The sequence below is a fragment of the Thunnus maccoyii genome, chromosome 8, assembly GCF_910596095.1.
Source record: "Thunnus maccoyii chromosome 8, fThuMac1.1, whole genome shotgun sequence".
NCBI classification, from domain to species: domain Eukaryota; kingdom Metazoa; phylum Chordata; class Actinopteri; order Scombriformes; family Scombridae; genus Thunnus; species Thunnus maccoyii.
Genome location: NC_056540.1, coordinates 1,595,726 through 1,613,393, shown reverse-complemented (window position 1 = coordinate 1,613,393; position 17,668 = coordinate 1,595,726).

Below are 17,668 nucleotides of genomic sequence, written 5' to 3'. Positions count from 1 at the left end.
TGGCGCTATATAAATAAAAATTGATTGATAAATTGATTGATTATCAAATCTGAATCATTTTGAATCCCTTATCGAATCTCATCTTTTTCCAAATCGACATTTGCAAGTAACTAAAGGTTAAAATAACTACAATTCCAAAATTAGACATCTTTTGAGTTCAGCTTTTCTTGACTGAGAGGGCACAAACTATAATTTTTATTGGCAGCCCAATTAATGTTTACAACCTGTATCTACAACCTGAAAATGAGATGAGCAGCAGAATATGAAATTAAATGTATCTGACATGTTTAATTGACAGCTTTAGCATACTGTGCTACAGAGGTTTCTTACTGCAAATGTGAATTAAGTTTATCAATTTTGAACCCAGTATTGAATCCACTTATTGAATCAATCCTTTCGAATCCCTTGTCGAATCTTGTTATGTTTACTTTTCAACAATCTTACCAGCCTAGCTGTGTGGTCATTAAAGTGAATTGCATTAAATTGAATTTCCAAGTGAAAATGTTTAAATAACTACAGCTCAAAGATGTCTAATCACCTTTTGATGGCAAAAATACTAGTTTTTAGTGGCACCCTTCTTAATGTTCACAACCTGTAGCTACAACTAGAGAACAGTGAAACTTTTCAGGCTCAACTTTTTTAGGCCTTACAGAATTAAGATTAATTAGCCAACACTGATCTAATCTGCTGCTGTGCATTACTTTAACCAGTAACGGCGAGTTCTCTGAAAATGAAGAGCAGCTACCTATATCTTTTCCATTGCTCTTTGCTAATGAAAAAAGTGTGAGGAGATATTAAGGATAAGGGGGAGATAAGGGATTTGTTAGCATCGGACCAGTTATCAGAACACATCCCTAGAAATTAATCAAAATTTAAATGTGAGACTCTTAAAGTGACATGAACTGATCAGCTGATCATTTCTCGAGAAGAATCTCCACTCTGTGAAACCACAAAAGACACAGTCCACTGGTGGTCATACAGTGATGTTATAGAATGATGTGTCTTTTTACTCACAATGAATCTGTGTCTGAATACAGACAGCAGCAGCAGAGAGCACATTAATCAATTGATGATTAAGAATTAGCTACATCTGATCTAATCTGGTCCTGGTGATGTCATTTTAACAGCTAACAATTAGAAGCTGCTGTCAATATGTTTTCAATTGTTCTTTAATAATGAAAAAGAGTGAGGTAAAATAAAAGGTTAGATAAAAAATTGCTTAGCATCAGAACTTAAAAAATGGAACACATCCCTGATGAATACATTTGTGGTTGTACACATGAAAAAGAATGGAAGTAGTTGTGTGAAGAATGAAAATAGAGCTTGAAATACCTGGTCAATCACTGAGAAAAGTGGGCATGATGGTCAGATTGTCTGTTTCAAAAAGTTACAGAAATTGTCAGTGGATATATGATATGATGTGATATGATTATATTGTTTGCAAAATTGACATTTTGGCCTGAGACTAGAGAATAACTCCAAGGGAAAGGGTATATCCTCATATCTTCTGGTGACTACATACATTATGTGCTGATCAAATCTCATAGCAAACTGCCCACTAGAGTTAAATATATTATGTGGGCATATGCATCACTGAGCACTTCATGTGCAATCTAATGCAATCCAACACAACAGCTCAGCCATAAATTCCTAATTTCTAATATTTTGCCCCCCTCTGTATGTTAATGAGATGGATATGGGAATAGGAACACTTTTCAATACAATGCACTCCAGTACACCAGCACCACCCACTAAGACCTCAATAATAAACATAAAGTAAAATTATCACCTTTCTGACAATGTCAACAAAAACTGAAAATGTATATGCCTCTTAAAAGTAGAGTTTATGGCAGAGCTGTTTTATTGAATTGCATTTGATTGCACAAGTGTTCCTAATAAAGTGCTCTGTGAGTGTATTTTGGCCTGATGTTGATGCTTCATGAAAAGTTGCCAACAATTTGAATTAATCCTCTTTTCTCCCACCACAAATATTCATACCAGATTTCATCAAAATCTGCCCTGTATTTGATCCAAATGTTCAGCCGAACTTAAGCCCTCCAACTTAAACAACAAAATGTCATTGTCCTTCTAAATGACCCATAAACATTTATTGATCTTGCGCTTGTATGGGACGGGTAGCATCATTGTCAGTGACTTCCAAAACTGCTACAAAAAACATTCATATGAGATTTGCTGTCTCTATCGTTAAGGTGTGGTTGTGCTTATGGAACTAAAACTAAAACACACTGCCACTTCCAGTCTGCTATCAAAAACTCAATGCCAGAAAAATTCATCTTCAGATTCAGCATTTGCTTTTCTTTGTCAACTTATTTAGTTGCATTGGGATTAAGGGACATACTTCAAACACTTTAAAGTTTTGAGCACTGTGCAGAATAAATGCCCTGTTTACCCATTTATTATCTCAACATTTCAATAACAATTCTTGCGTTTGAACAGCAGAAGCACTTCCCCCTAGGGTATACACTAATACTGTAGCACAGCACACAACAACTGGATCCAGTGGAATCAACACACAAGATGATGGACTTAGCACTAAGAAAATGCCTCAAGTACTGCAACATGTGCAGTGGTAGAGGAGCGAAAGGTGAGGTAGACTTCTCCCTCTCCTATCTGTTTCTCCCCAGCTGCAGTAAATGAAAGAAGACAAACCGATCATTTACCAGCAATATGTATAAATATCCCTATGGAAACAGTGCGGGAAATACTTTCCTGCTATTAAATATCACTGAACTGCTAGTGGTGAAAACACAAAAAGGTGTTCTCACTACTCATTCTTCAACTCTGACACAGATGCACAAGGCATATGACTGACTACCCCATGAGAAATGGGAAATATCCCAACCCCATCCAACACCTTTTGGATGAACTGGAAAACCCATCACCCAACATCAGTGTTGGACCTCACTAATGCTCCTGTGGCTGAATGGGGGCAATCTCCCGCAGCTGGGTTCCATCATTTGGTGGAAAGTCTGAAACCAGAAGGGTGGACACCCAAGGTGTCTGAATCACATTTTCAACAATCACATGTGGGTGGAGTGTTCGATGTTCTGGTATCCACATACTTTGTTATGGTGTCCACATAGGTGCACTAAGCAGCTTCCAGGATTTGTGTCATCACAGTGAGGTTGCCAAGTTTGGTACCACTGTGCCTATACAGAGACCAAAACCAAAGCTTGTGCTGTTTTTACATTTCTATTTGTGTTCAGATTAAATAAAGAAGATAAGTGTTGCTTAGTGAGCTTTACAAGTGTTGGTAGGTGATATTTTTTAACTGAAGACAGAGCCAGGGTCGTTCCTCCTGCTTAGTCTAACCAGGTCCTGAATCCAACTCTGTACTTAATGCACAAACTTGAGCATAACATGGATTTTCTCATCTCAATCTCGAAAAGCAAGCAAATAATCGTATTTCCCGTTATTCCTTTTCCTTTAAATTCTTCCTATGTTGATTTGTCATAAAACAGGCCTATCATCAACCTGACACTGATGATATCAATCTTGTATTTGTCCACCAAATGCCCAATCATCTCCTATAGTAATATTGTAGTATTTATTATATGTTTTAATCCAATGTAATGAATAGAGTGTTTCATTGGCACGCTATTTGACAATGCATTCAATACACATTTTTATGTAGCTATGGATCTGCTGATGCTGTTTATTTCTTGTAATAACACATCTTTACATTTTCTGAGCCTATTACATGAGACTTAGACACCACAATGCCTTAAGTGAAACCAAGTCAGTAGTATAGCATCAAAATTTTTCTTTTCTTTTACCAAGTAGCTATTTTCCTACAAAGTGAGACTTTGGCAACACATGTGAGCTTCACCTCTTCTGCTTCAATTGTAAGTGAAGAAAATATGTGGCTTAACATCACGGTGCAGCTGCCAATGAACTATTTTTGCCCCATTGCCTTTCAAGCGACTCTAAAGTCAGCCTTGAAGCAATATTGGTATTATCGGTAAAGATCATTCAATCTTGGCCAATTAAAAGTTTAGAGGGATCAAAAGTCAGCTCTATGCACAAAACAAATAGCTCTGGCCTCCGTATGACTACAAAAGAGAGACAGAGCGAGAAACCTCCTTTATATGTCCCTAAAAGAACAGTGATGAAAAAGTTTTTAGTGCTGCCAAATGTAGACTGAGTTGAGGGGTGGAGGTGTGGGGGGGTGTGACTCTGTGATTGAGCTATTATACTAGCAGAGTGCAGTTCAGTTTTGATGAATGGGACCAAAGCAGTGGGAGGTAGAGGTGTAGTTTTGTAGGGGTTGGTCAGGGGCTGGGTTAGGAGTGGAGTTCAGGTCTGTGGTGAATTCCCTGTGGAGAGAGAGCCAATCTGGGCTTGAGGCCTTGAGCTATTGATCTGCTCCTGGAAGCCCATCATTCACTCCTCTTACAGCCACCCTCCACACCCCCACCCCCTCTCCTCCAACACTCTTCATAACCCTTTGCAGGCCAGTCGAGGAGCTGCAGAGGTGTTGAAGTGGGGTTCAGGATTGTGGTTACAGTAGTCATGGTGGTTGGTTGAAATAAAAACCTACAGACAGTTTGATCCTGATGACACCTGGATAGGAGCTACTTGAGATAGGACTGGGGTTGGAGGTACCCAGTACTGCATCGTGGATGTCATTCTAACCTAACAGTCAACCGTTAGCTCATCATTTTCAGGACTGCCACCAACAGTCAGTTGAACCAGAATCAACTTTTGCCGAAACGCAACCCCACGTTACGCTGCGGTGGCTAATCACATTAGCAGGTGATCAGACCAAAGATGCCCACAGGCAGAAAAACTTTGTTGTTGGCAGCATCCTGACTCAATTTAAAAAGGACAAGAGAAAGAGAGAGAGAGAGCACGAGCAAGTTGAGAGCACTAGCGAGCGAGAGAGAGAGAGCAGCGGTGGTCGAGCGAGTCCAGAGAGTGAATGAAGAGAGGGAGTGGTGGTAGCAAGAACAAAGCAGTGAATCAGAGAAATAAAACTTTATTTTCTGATTGTTTCACATAGTTCTAAAGCACAAATAAACATGCCCACACCTCTGCACAACCCTGCAGGAAGGTGCTGCATTGCCAGATTTGGCTGCAACCTGAAGTCCCTCTAGGACCTGCATGCCTCCAGGACGCTGAGAAGTGCAGGGAAGATTATGGCCGATCCTGGACATAAACAAGAACAGTTTCTTCCCAGCTGCAGCTGGGCCCAGAACCCTCACTGACATGGAATCTATCCCACCCATGGACACTACACTTAATATTAACGTAAAACCCCATAATCTTATATTTGTACATCTGTGATCTTTGATCTAAAATGGTGCATTTGATTAATGCAACTTGTATTCTTCTTTTTCTTCTTCTTCTTCTTCTTATTATTATTAATATTAATATTATTATTATCATTGTTATTATTACTCCTGGTCAGTATTTCAGTATTTTTAATTTCATTCTCTTCAACTCTCTCTTCTCTTCTCCTCAACTCTCCAAAAGTTTAAAATTTAAACTTGTAGCAGCTCTTCTCACTTACAATATATCTTATATATTGTTTATGGTAAATTCTTTCTTTCTTTTTTATATTATTTAGGATTACTTATTTTTGTGTATATTTTTGACTGTTAATGCACCACAACAATAAGGCGAATTCCTTGTATGTGCAAACCTACTTGGCAATAAACCTGATTCTGATTGTGATTCTGAACTGGCTAATTGGACTCACACACATATTCATCAAGAGGACGTGGAATTAGTAACACCCAGACAAGACTCCACAATATTTTTATTCAATGAAATCACTGCGTCAGATTAGATGATCACAGAAAAAAATATTGTCATAACTTTGCTGAGAGACATGGCAGACTACAGGTTGGACCACAACCAGTCAAAGCTCTCCAACTTGAATGATGAACCTCTTAAAGGAGGTGCGGGGGACCAACTTCACTGTTCCACCTGATGGCCCCAGCAACACCATTCTTTTTTTTTTTTGCATCACCATGTTTACAGCTATTCATGAAAGATTGTTCTATGTTCTATGCTCTTATGGGTCAGTGTTACCCAACACTTCATTGAGGTTGTCAAGGGCGGAAAGGAAGAAGAAGAAGGAAAAACAATTCTGACACATTCTTACACAAGTTTCAATGCTCTGCCAGTTGATTTTCAGTGTGCTTAAATAAACTGAAACCAATGAGAAGTAAGGCTGTCACTTTTTCAAAATGTCAAGTTCAAATAAATGAGAATTAACAGGAAATCAATTCAAATTAATTCAAATGCAACCCTAATCCTAAACTACGCTGTCAATGAACATTTATGAATGTCCCTTGCTGCACTACAAGGTATGACCTGTTGCACCTCTACACTGTGAACTTTTAATTTGGTCAGATCATTACAGATCAAATACACATTTTTCTTCCATGTTCAGCAGTAGTTTGAATTTTGAACAAGAAGTATCAGCCCTAGCTGTGAAAGACAAACTCAAGAAGTCCTCAATGACAAAATACTACTGAGGAAGATCATGTTAGACAATCAAGGCTCAACATCAGTTATAAATGGACCTTGTAATGAGAATGTTGTCGATCTATCATTGTCAATGATAAAATATGCTGTTTTTAATTGCCTTTACAACTCATATTAGCATTTTCTGCTCTTTTATAATAGCCTTCCAAAATCATTAAAAATCACACAAATTATGATTTATACCATATATGTTTCCTCACCTGTACAAAAACTACTTTTTATAGGTTTGGAAAAGATCATGGTTTGAGTTAAAAATAACAACTTTGTTAAGCTTAGGAAACCTTTGTTTTCATGGTTAAAATAACTACTTGTTTAAGGGTCAGGAACATTAATGGTCATGGTTAATGGAACCAAAGTCACACACTGTGTGGATCCATCCTTCTACCTTGACCTCCTTACAAGGTTTTAAAGCTCTATAACATCACACTACTTCCACCCTTTCCCTGAGAGACAATAGTCATAATTCACATGGGGTTCTACAGGTCAGTTAAACATAAAAACAAGTTGTTTTTAGGCATTTGAACAAACAACTGTTTCTATCATTTTTTTCTGACTGACTTAAAAGTACTCAAAAATTTATGATACAGTCCTTAAGTTGAAATTTTCAACCAGAGTGAAAGCCCTCAGTTTGCTCTACCTAGCTTGCCTGTTACTATGTTCAACTGCTTTTCATAATGCATGCATTTGTACTGCTTCAAATTTGTCTGTGGTCTGTCTGAATATAAAGCAAAAATGGCACAATGGTAGCATGAATGCAGTATTGGTGTTGTCTGCTAGGGTGGTGGGATGACAGTAATGAAAAGAAATAAAAGGAGAGGGATGAGCAGGTGAGTTAAGAGGAGAACTGACGAGCACTGGTAAGCCCAGCCAAATTGAGCCTCTTTCTCTGATGGGAATGGCCGATTGCCTCATTGCTTTATCAGCCAGGCCTTAAAAAGAAAGAGGCTGTCTCTGTATGCCGACATGCAGCGAAGCATTCCCTCTCCACTGGGTCTGATTGCAGTGCCTAGAGTGGAGGGAGAGAACAGAAGATGGACTAGATAAGGAGATGTAATAGTGGAGAGGAGAGAGCAAATGAACACTTTTATGGCCCTCCATGAGCTTGCCAGCATGTGTGTGTGTGCATGTGTGTATGTGTGAATGTCTGGAGGTCCATCACGGTACAATTATACAGAGCAGAGATATATCACATTATGAACAAGGCTGCATAAAATGAAATAATTTTAACCCCTTCATGCAGAGAGGATTTCTCCTCTGCTGCTCAACATGTTCAAATATGGTTATATATTGAATCCAATCAAATTCAACTTTCATTCCATATAAACAAATGCACATATACTGACACCAAAAAGACAATCTCTTTGGTCTGTGAAGAAATATGGTGTAAGAGCTTATCACAGGTAAACACTGACTTTACGGAGCGATGTTGATTCCCAGATAGAGTAGTCATGTAATGTTCTGGATTGCAGAGTAATCACACAGAGAGAAAATCTAATCTATCAGCTTGAAAATTAGACAACCCTGATTATAAGACGTAAAAGTAAAACATGAAATACTTCCATTAAAGCAGAATGTAAATCTCACGTTTGTGCAGCTTGTCGATCAGTCACACTCTCTCCTGTCAGGCTCTTGGAAGCAGTCATAATTATTTTCTCTGACAGTTGGTATTTTGAGACTGTCTTTGAGAGCTCCTCATCATCTGACACCGGCAATTCTTGGCTGCTTGACAGACGATTTGGCCCATGCTGTGTTTCTGCGGTCCCCATTGTGAGATGCTTTGGACTCGTTTTCACTCATCAGGAATTGATTTCCTCCGTGGCAGTAAAACACGTTGACGAGACTTCAGAAACTCCCATAGGCTGAACTGGACTTCCTGAACACTTTTCGGTAGCTTAGCATTAAAGCTACAAATAACCCACAATGCAACACTCTGTAAGAGACATACTTTCCATTTAGAAAGAAAGAACATCTGATGTTGTGAATAACACATAATTGTCTAGTCCTCAAATATAATACAACCGCTTTTTCAAATGCAATTTCCATAAAAAAAAAAAAAAAAAAATCATTATATATTTGGGACAATACAGTATATTCAGAATGGTCGTGCAGCACCACGTTTTTTTGCTATGTGCCTGCATGCTCACAGTCCATAGATAAAAAAAAGAAAAAAAAAAGAGAAAAAGAAAAAAGAATAATCGAAGAGTGTAAAAAATATTGATCAACATGTCTGACTGGTAATCAGCAATTAGATCACTAATGAATATGTCTGAGTTTGTTTTCTTATACTGTCTAATTTTAATCAGTTATGGTGGTGATTTGGGAATTTTTATCTCCCAAGCACAGTAAATTACAGAATACTCATTGAAGCAGTCTGACAGAACACCAGCTCTTAGAATTCTGCTGGGATGTGAGACAAATATCCAGTCAAGCAGAGACCTGCAAATAGGGTCTAGAGCTTCCATTAATGAGTTATGTTAAGTTCAAATTAAAAAAAAAAAAAAAAAAAAGTTTTATCTTTGCAGGAGAATGTCTCAAATCTTTTTTTTTTTTTAAGTCACTTAAAATAAATATTACATTATTACAAACAATGATATTAATGGTTGAATTCAAACAGCTAGAGGACTAAACGCGTGCAGCTGGAAGTCTTTTACACTCACTTGCCAGTTTATGAGGTACACCTAGATAAAACTACAGCGCTGCAATAAATCCTACATCGATGAAAGTTATAATGTTTAGTTTTTATTTCATCTCTTAGAGAGGTGTTGATTTATTTTATGGTCATTTTGGAGGCTGGAGTTTTTGGTGCTGTTGAACAGTATTATTTTATACTGAGAGATGTTTCTAATATTTTCTAATATGTTTCTCTCATTTCTATGGATATGGGTAACTTAAATATTACAAACACTTCTCAGTCTAACCTGATGCAGTTCAACAGCACCACAAAGCCTCCAACTACAGCCTCCAAAGTCACCATAAAATAAATCAACTTCATAATCATAACCATAATAAATCAATTTTAGATACAAGTGTCCCAATATTAACATGTCTAATTTATCATCATCATTTAATACTGTTCGATTTACAAGTAAATAATAATCAGCAGCATCACTGTTGAAACATAAACTGGAGTTGAAGTAGATGCGAAAATACAAACTTGCAAAAAGAGTACATTATTAACAGACAAATAAACATGGTGCATATCAAAGACGTTTTGATTTTTGCTCATTACTGAATGTTGCCTTCAGTTGCCACCTAAATCATAACATCAACTGAGACGGTTCCTGCACAATTATCTCTGTGACCTGTCATACAATGTTTTTATGTAATTTTAACAAATGCTGAAACACCATTTAGACATGCTCATGGTTAAGTGTCATCTTGAAGAGAAGTGCATAGTGACTGTGTATCAATGTAAAGAAAAGGGTAAGTCACATGAAATGTGACAGAGTCAGTGACCTGACTCATGCTTCTGTTCAGCTCAGTGTATGAAAGCTCAGGCTGTGTGTGTGAACAGTCTCTTTGTTGAAGACTGATGTGACATACAGCACAACTGGCACAGTGACTCATCATACCAATCAAATCTGCTGTCAATGTACAAATATTCAAAAGTAGATAGAAAACACAAGTGGATTCAATCAGAAGTTGCATTTGAAATTACAACAACGGTAAAAACTTCAAGTGGCTTACTCATGGCCTCTATTCCAAATCACTCTTGCCTTGTGACAAAACAATCTTGAAGATGTAGTTAGTCACTGTTCTAAAAGTTTTGATGGCACATGACCCTCAAAAAGAAACTGTCAACGTCAGCTTTTATGGCAACATGGACAAAAGTCCTTAAAGTGCTCAGAAAAATGGAAATCTGAGTTCTCTGACAACTGGACAAACATCAAGCATCTCATTTAGCAAGGTCAAAACCTAGTATATGGCTGGACTGTGTATAAAATTCTAGAGGACTTTTAATTTGAAACAACAGATACAAGAAGTGGCGATCAAGCCCCCAGGAAGCGCGCCGGTCCTTTGACTGAAGCCGGTTTGACATAGTGCATTTCTCAATACCAAGCATGCCAAGTCTGGACTTACGTACTTGCTAGTTCAGACTTGACAAGTTTGACTCGGGAGTACAAACTTCCGAGGACGGGAGGACACAGTACGATCATTCTGCAATTGGAACAGCTGTGTACTTGCTGACAGCAGCAGCTCAGCTTCAACTCAAAGCTCCACGAACACTTTTTTTATCACAAAAAATAACATTGACAGAGAGATGCAGTAAACTGTTATTCAATCTGTAATGTAGCTATAATAAAAATCCAAACTGTTATGTAGTTTAACAAAATAATACAAAATTTAATATAGACTGATCTGTTCATTTTAATACATTTCTATTGAAATGTGGTGTATCAGTACATATAGAGCCCCAGAGCCAGAGCTGTTGTTCTGTCCAGTAAAAACATGAAGCTTCACTTTACATTCAGACAAACTAATGTGGCAGCTACAACTGTTAGATTTCATCTGTGAGACCAACATTTATCTTCCAAAAGGAATTATATCATATACGAAAATGCAGCAGAAACATGAGAGCCAGGGGTAAATTAGCAAAGAGCTGCACAGATCAGTTCATCAGATCATTTTCTCCCCAGGATGACAATGCAGGACTCTGGCTGCTGCTGCCTCTTGAAAGATGACTGGTCACCCGGCCAGCAGCTCCAAAACATCTCCGAAAATGTCAGAGCAAATTTCCAAAGAGGCGTTATTTGGATAAACTGACCACATATTGGGAATCTAAATGGTTACTTTCTCACCTGAAAAAATATTAAAACTTAATAAAGTCACAGTCCTTCAGCAAAAATTACAACAGCTATTAGCCTGGCTCAAAATCTCCACCATTACTGTCGGTTAGTGCGAAATGCATTCTGGGATACTTGGCTGTCCCAAGGCTTTGGCTTTGGCCAACCAATGGTGGTGTTCATCACTCAGTCAGTGAGTCAGTGAGTGACTCAGTGACGGACATACATTCGTGTTTTCAGGGCTGGTCCCTGCAGGCCAGCCAAAAATTTAGATCATGTGATATGCTTGAAAGCTCCAGAACAGCCACTAAAGAGACCATAATTCTCCATTTTCTACTTGTTGAAGTACATTCTGAGTTGACCTCACCACTAGAGGACCCACCTGTTTATTGCAAACTATGCTGAAGAGTGTCCTCAGCATGAGACAGTACAACTTTCTGACACCAGGGAAGATAAAATCAATCTATTCAACATATTTTTCATTGGAAATCTGTAAAAAAAAGAAAAAAGATTCACCTGTTGAACTAAAAACAATTGAATCGTTGCAATCTCTGGTTTTGATCTCAGAGACAATGAAAATTTGGGCAGTGCTTTAGTATAGCGTTATTCAATGCTGAACTTGGGTCTTGGGCATTAAACTGTCTTGACAGTACTGACCTTTAAGAGAATGGAGAGAACCAAGAGTTAAGATACTAAGTGTGTCACCAAATAATTTTATAAATCCCTGCTCAACCAAATCGAAAATCATACATCAATACATCAATATCTGCAAATGAACTTCCCTCTTTATATCCATTTTTGTCATGATAGAAAATATCCACAAACCAGAGTAGTGACTGCACAATTTGAATGTAGTCACTACATCACCAAACTTCCAGCACCAGCTACTGTATTTCAGATTGACAGGTACTTAGATTTAAACCAGTATGAACAAGGGTGCATTATAATGAGAAATGTTTGACATTCAAACAGTATGAATTTAACATTTTCTACTATTCTACCTAATCACACTGTGTCTGTCTTTGGCCCCAGCATAATCTTGGTTAAATCCCCATGGCTAAATTTGGCTTCAGTGTGATGTTGAAAAGGTTTGGGGTATGAGTCATATGGGCTTAGCATGGTCAGCTCAGTCCTTGTTGGATCTCTATTTCAGTAATTGCTTGAGAACAAAGCAGCTAAGAGTCCCTTCAGAGATTCCTGTCTGTCCCTTGAGAACATTTTGGTTTGACCCTCCTGCAGCTGACTAGTAATGAATCTCATTCTGGATTAGCAGTTTGATTTGGCTGAACTAAGGAGTTTAACCTGGTCCATTACAGCTGAGGCAGTATTTGGTGCATTTGACCCTTGACCTTGAATCAGACGCAGGCCATGACGAGCTCTGTTAAAGAACAACAGCAAAGAGCTCTTGAGGGAAGAAACTGAGGTTTAATTGGGAGAATTAGGAGAACACAAGGACATGGGAAGCTACATCAAAGCAATGCAGGGATCATTAGCATAAAGTTAACTGGAGAGCATATAGCAGCAGCCTTTGTCTGCCTCTGTCTTTAAGTTACCTTTGTTTTATAGACCTTCTCCTCTTTTCTTTTGCATCACTCATCGCTTTCAGCCAGTTTCTGTTGGCTCACCCAAGCTTTAGAACACATTCCAACAACACTTGAGATATTACAGTGCATCAATATCATGACAACAAGCTGTACCCCTACTAATACTGTAGTAGTAAAAATGAAACCTGAGTTATACATGAAAGGTTTAGAGTTATTCTTGTTTTTTAGACCAGCAAATGATTATATTCACTGTTGATTGATCTGTTGTTTTTATTCAAATGTCAGAAAACAGTGACAAATTGCCATCACAAGTTCTAGATCCCAATGAGATGTTTTCTTGTCTGACCAACCATTAAAACCCAAACACATTTGATTACATTGTCAGTGTATGTGATGTGCTATTGTGTAATACAAAGCTATAAATAGTGTAATAGTAGAAAAGGAGTTTGAGGGTCCTGCACAGTATCTTAGCTGTTCCTAGGACTGCACTCTTCTGGACAGAGACCTCAGATGTTGTACCTGGAATCTGCTGGAGCCACTCTCCCAGTTTGTGGGTCACAGCCACCAGTGCTTTTGATTACCACTGGCACCACTGTTGCCTTTACTCCCCACCTCTTTTCAAGCTCCTCTTTCAGCCTGTGGTATTTTTCAAGCTTCTCCTCCTCTTCCTCTGCATCATTGGGTTTCTGCTGCCTGAAGTATTCACTTAGCAGCTCATCTTTGGGGGCCATCTTCCTGATGTATTTGTTGGTCTTGGTTGTTTCATCCTGAACTGTGGCTCTGATGCTCACCAGTCCTCGGCCTCCCGCATTCTGCTTAGTGTACAGTCTCTGGGTGCTGGACTTGGGATGAAACCCTCCATGCATTGTGAGGAGCTTCCTTGTCTTGATATCAGTGGCCTCTATCTCCTCCTTAGTACAGCTTATTATATCAGTGGGGTATCTGATGACTGCCAGGGAATACGTGTTGATGGCTCGTATCTTCTTCTTCCCATTCAGCTGACTTTTTAGGACTTGCCATACTCTGGGTAGGTATTTGGCTGTGGCTGAGTTCCTTGCGGCCCCCTCATGGTTCCCATTTGCCTGTGGGATCCCGACGTATTTGTAGCTGTCCTGACTGCAATGCTGCCTTCTGGTAGTTCAAGCCCCTTGGTTCTGATCATCTTCCCACTCTTTGATACCATCCGACCACACTTATCTAGTCTGTATGACATTCCGATGTCATTGCTGTAGATCCTGGCGATGTGGAGGAGGTGACTGATGGTTGTCCCACTTCGGAACCGGTATCTGTAGCCAAACTTTGAGATGATCTGGCTGAGGGGGTTCAGGCCTATGCAGAACAGCAGCGGGGATAGTGCATCACTTTGGTATATGCCGCACTTGATGGTAACTGGCGCAATGGGCTTTGAGTTGGCCTCCAGGGTCATTTTCCACAGCCCCATTGAGTTCTTCATGGGGGCTCTTCGTGTCCTGTTGATGTTGTACATTTCTAAGCATTCCAGTATCCATGTGTGGGGCATTGACTTAGAGGCTTTCTTGTATGCAATCCAGGCAATGCACAGGTTGGTCTGCCTGGTCTTGCAGTCTTGGGTGACTGCTCTATCCATCAGTAGCTGGTGCTTGGCTCCCCTGGTATTACTACCAATTCCTCACTGGGCCCTGCTCATGTATTGGGCCATGTGCCTATTCATCTTAGCTGCTATGATGTCTGACAGGAGCTTCCATGTTGTACAGAGGCAGGTTATTGGCCAGTGAAATCATGCCCTTCTGGGGGTCTTTCATGATCAGGACTGTCCGTCCTTGGGTTAGCAACTCTGGGTGGGTCCCATCCATCATCAGTTGGTTCATTTGTGCTGCCAGGCATTCATGGAGTGCAGTTAGTCTCTTTAGCCAGTAGGTGTGGATCATATCCGGACCTTTCAGAGGGTTCTTTGTAACATAGCCTTGGTAATCGGCTATGGGGGTGCCGGGTGTCCAGCTTAGTCATGATTTTCAATCTCAGGTCAGTCGCCCTTGTGGTAAGGGAATCTGTGTCGTAAGGGCTTGTTGGGGCTTGGTACCCAATCTTGGAGTGTGGGGATGATGAAATCTCCCCCCTGACCTGTCATCCTAGCTCCCCCTTGTCGTAGCATGTTTGTTGTACCTCATCAATCTCTAGTTGTAATAGCAGTTGCTGTTTGCGGATGATGGAACACTGAGCTAGTAGTTGTTTCTTTGTCAGCTTAGATGTTGGGTTTCGAAGCATCCATATATCCCACAACCTCTGCATGTAGCACCTCTCATCGGGGTTACTTACAGTAGCATTCCAACAGATCCCCATTCTCTGCTCTACTCCATCTATGTCTTGTTCCACTAGCCCATTTCTCATCAGGGTGTCCTGGTTCCCCAACAACTGACAAAGACCTTGTTGACCCATATATATATATATATATATATATATATATATATATATATATATATATATATATATATATATATATATACATACATACATACATACATACATACATATAATATCTACATGATGGCAATCATATTGAGATTAAATCTCCATATAATCACATGGAGATACCATAGTTACTTGCTTTCACAAACCAGAATGAACAAGTGCCATTACTGCGGTAATGCTTCTCATTCGTGCTTATATCCCATCCATCGGGAACAATAGCATTTACAAGGCTATTGTGGACTACAAAACAACACGAGGTGCGGTTTATTTTCTCTCTCTGCAAATTTCTCACAGCTTCTTACTTGCACTGGTTATTAGTAACAGAGGAATTATGTGCACAGAGGACATCTACAACAATATAACTGCAATCGGCAAGAAACAACAATGCTGTTCGCTCTTAAAGATGCACGTACAATCACACACTATCTATAGCTAAAGGTTTTCAGACACATCCAGTTGCATATAAATATCACAGTTATTTGGATATTAACATGGTGCTACTGTGGTACGTTGCTGTAATGCTCAGACTGCTAATATCCCAATAGGTGGCACTAGTACACAGACTACAAACTACATATGATAAGAGTGAATGCCATTTTGTAGCCAAAGTGAAATAATTAGGACAACTAAGTGATTATGCTCCCCAGATAAAACGATGTATATAACCTTTTGCAAAATAATAATGACTAAAACATTAGATGGATCATATAATACTAAAGTATTTAAAGATAATAACTCACATTATCAAAACAAAGGCCACAGCGGGCCAGTTACAGCAGGGACCTGCTACCACTGCATAGTAGCCTATGTGTCACTGTTTGCAACAAGTAATAAGTCTTTTTTTTTCTTTTTTTTTCACTCACCTCTGCTTTTAGAGGATTAATTTATCCTTACTCGTCCAAAAGGTTTCACTTTGAGTATAGATGTAATATGACTTTGGGACTTTGAATGCCTCTCTATGGTCCATGAGAGATTTGCCAGATGAATAAATTCTGTTGTCCTTCATGGGTTGGTGAAGGAGCAGCTTGACTGGTCAAACAGGAGGCAGTGCCAACAGAAAGGCCATTTAGCTTTGTGCTTCCCATTAGCCATTCTGTTCTTGCGTAGTTCCCATCACAATAAGACCTAGCTTTTCCCTTAGCTCCTGAGTCATGTCCAGCTCCGGGGTAGGCTTCCTGTCCTGTTTTATCGTTAGTTGCAGCTCAGAAGCAAGCTTAGTAAAGTCATTTTTAACAAGAAACTTGAGGTCCCCATCTCCATCCATTCTGCTAATTTGCAAACTGGTTCCGCCGCCCAGCGTTACTCAGTATGGGCAGATTTTTTTTTTTTCAAGTTGTCATCATAAAAAAAGTGCCTGACAACAGTGATTGATTGATGAGAAGCTAGGTTCAACCTGGCTTCCCTTGTTTTCTTTTTTTGTGTTTGTTTGTTTATTTTTAACAATAAATTGACCATTAAGTGTTGAACTCAGTCAAGCCTGGCCTCAATCTGATTCGCTAAAAGTTTTACTTTTTTCTCAAAGGGAAGCTGGCCTCTTTTGAGCGATGCATTCCACTGACCACGGGAGGACATCAGAGGACATCAACTACATATTGTAATGCACGCAGCAGAGTGGCACTATTTCGCTCGCTACACCAGCTAAAGAAGAAAAATATGTTTTGATAACAAGGGACAGGCAAAAATCAGTAAAAGATACATACATGGGAATAATAAATAATTTTGTTTTCTTTATTAGAATATATTTATGGGGAAGCCAGGCTTCCTTCAGCCTCTGAGAGAGGTGTGTGCAAGATATTAGGTTTGCTGTGTGGTATTTAAACACAATGAAGGGTATGAAACTTGATTTTAAACATGGATTCTGTCTAAGACAGGGCCTCAAGATGTAAAAGTAAAGCAGAACCTCCTTTAAAGAAAAACTACAATTCATTACAACTTGAATGAACAACTCTTGCACTTGTTTCTTGCCCCATATTGCTCTATAATTTATCAAATTCCTACAAACCAGCTGACACTATTCCATAGTCTTGATACTGTTTGCAGTGCTTTTCTAGCTTGACAACAATATGGAATGAAGATAATATTTTGGGATATTCAATGTCTACACAAATATTGACTGACATCTTTAATCCAAGAACCCTTTAACAGGCCATATAAGTTAAACTATGCTGTACCCCTCCCACCACCACTCCCTCCATCTTCATTTTAAATGCTGCTTCTCCTTTATTGGCAGTTGCTCCATCATGTAAACGGTGTCCTGCTGTAGTACCAGAGCAGTCTGGCTGAAGAGCTGCCATTACGCCTGCTCATTCTCAACAGATTAATTACACGCAGTAGCCATCTCCTGCACATATCCAAACACTTACTCTGTGCCACGCT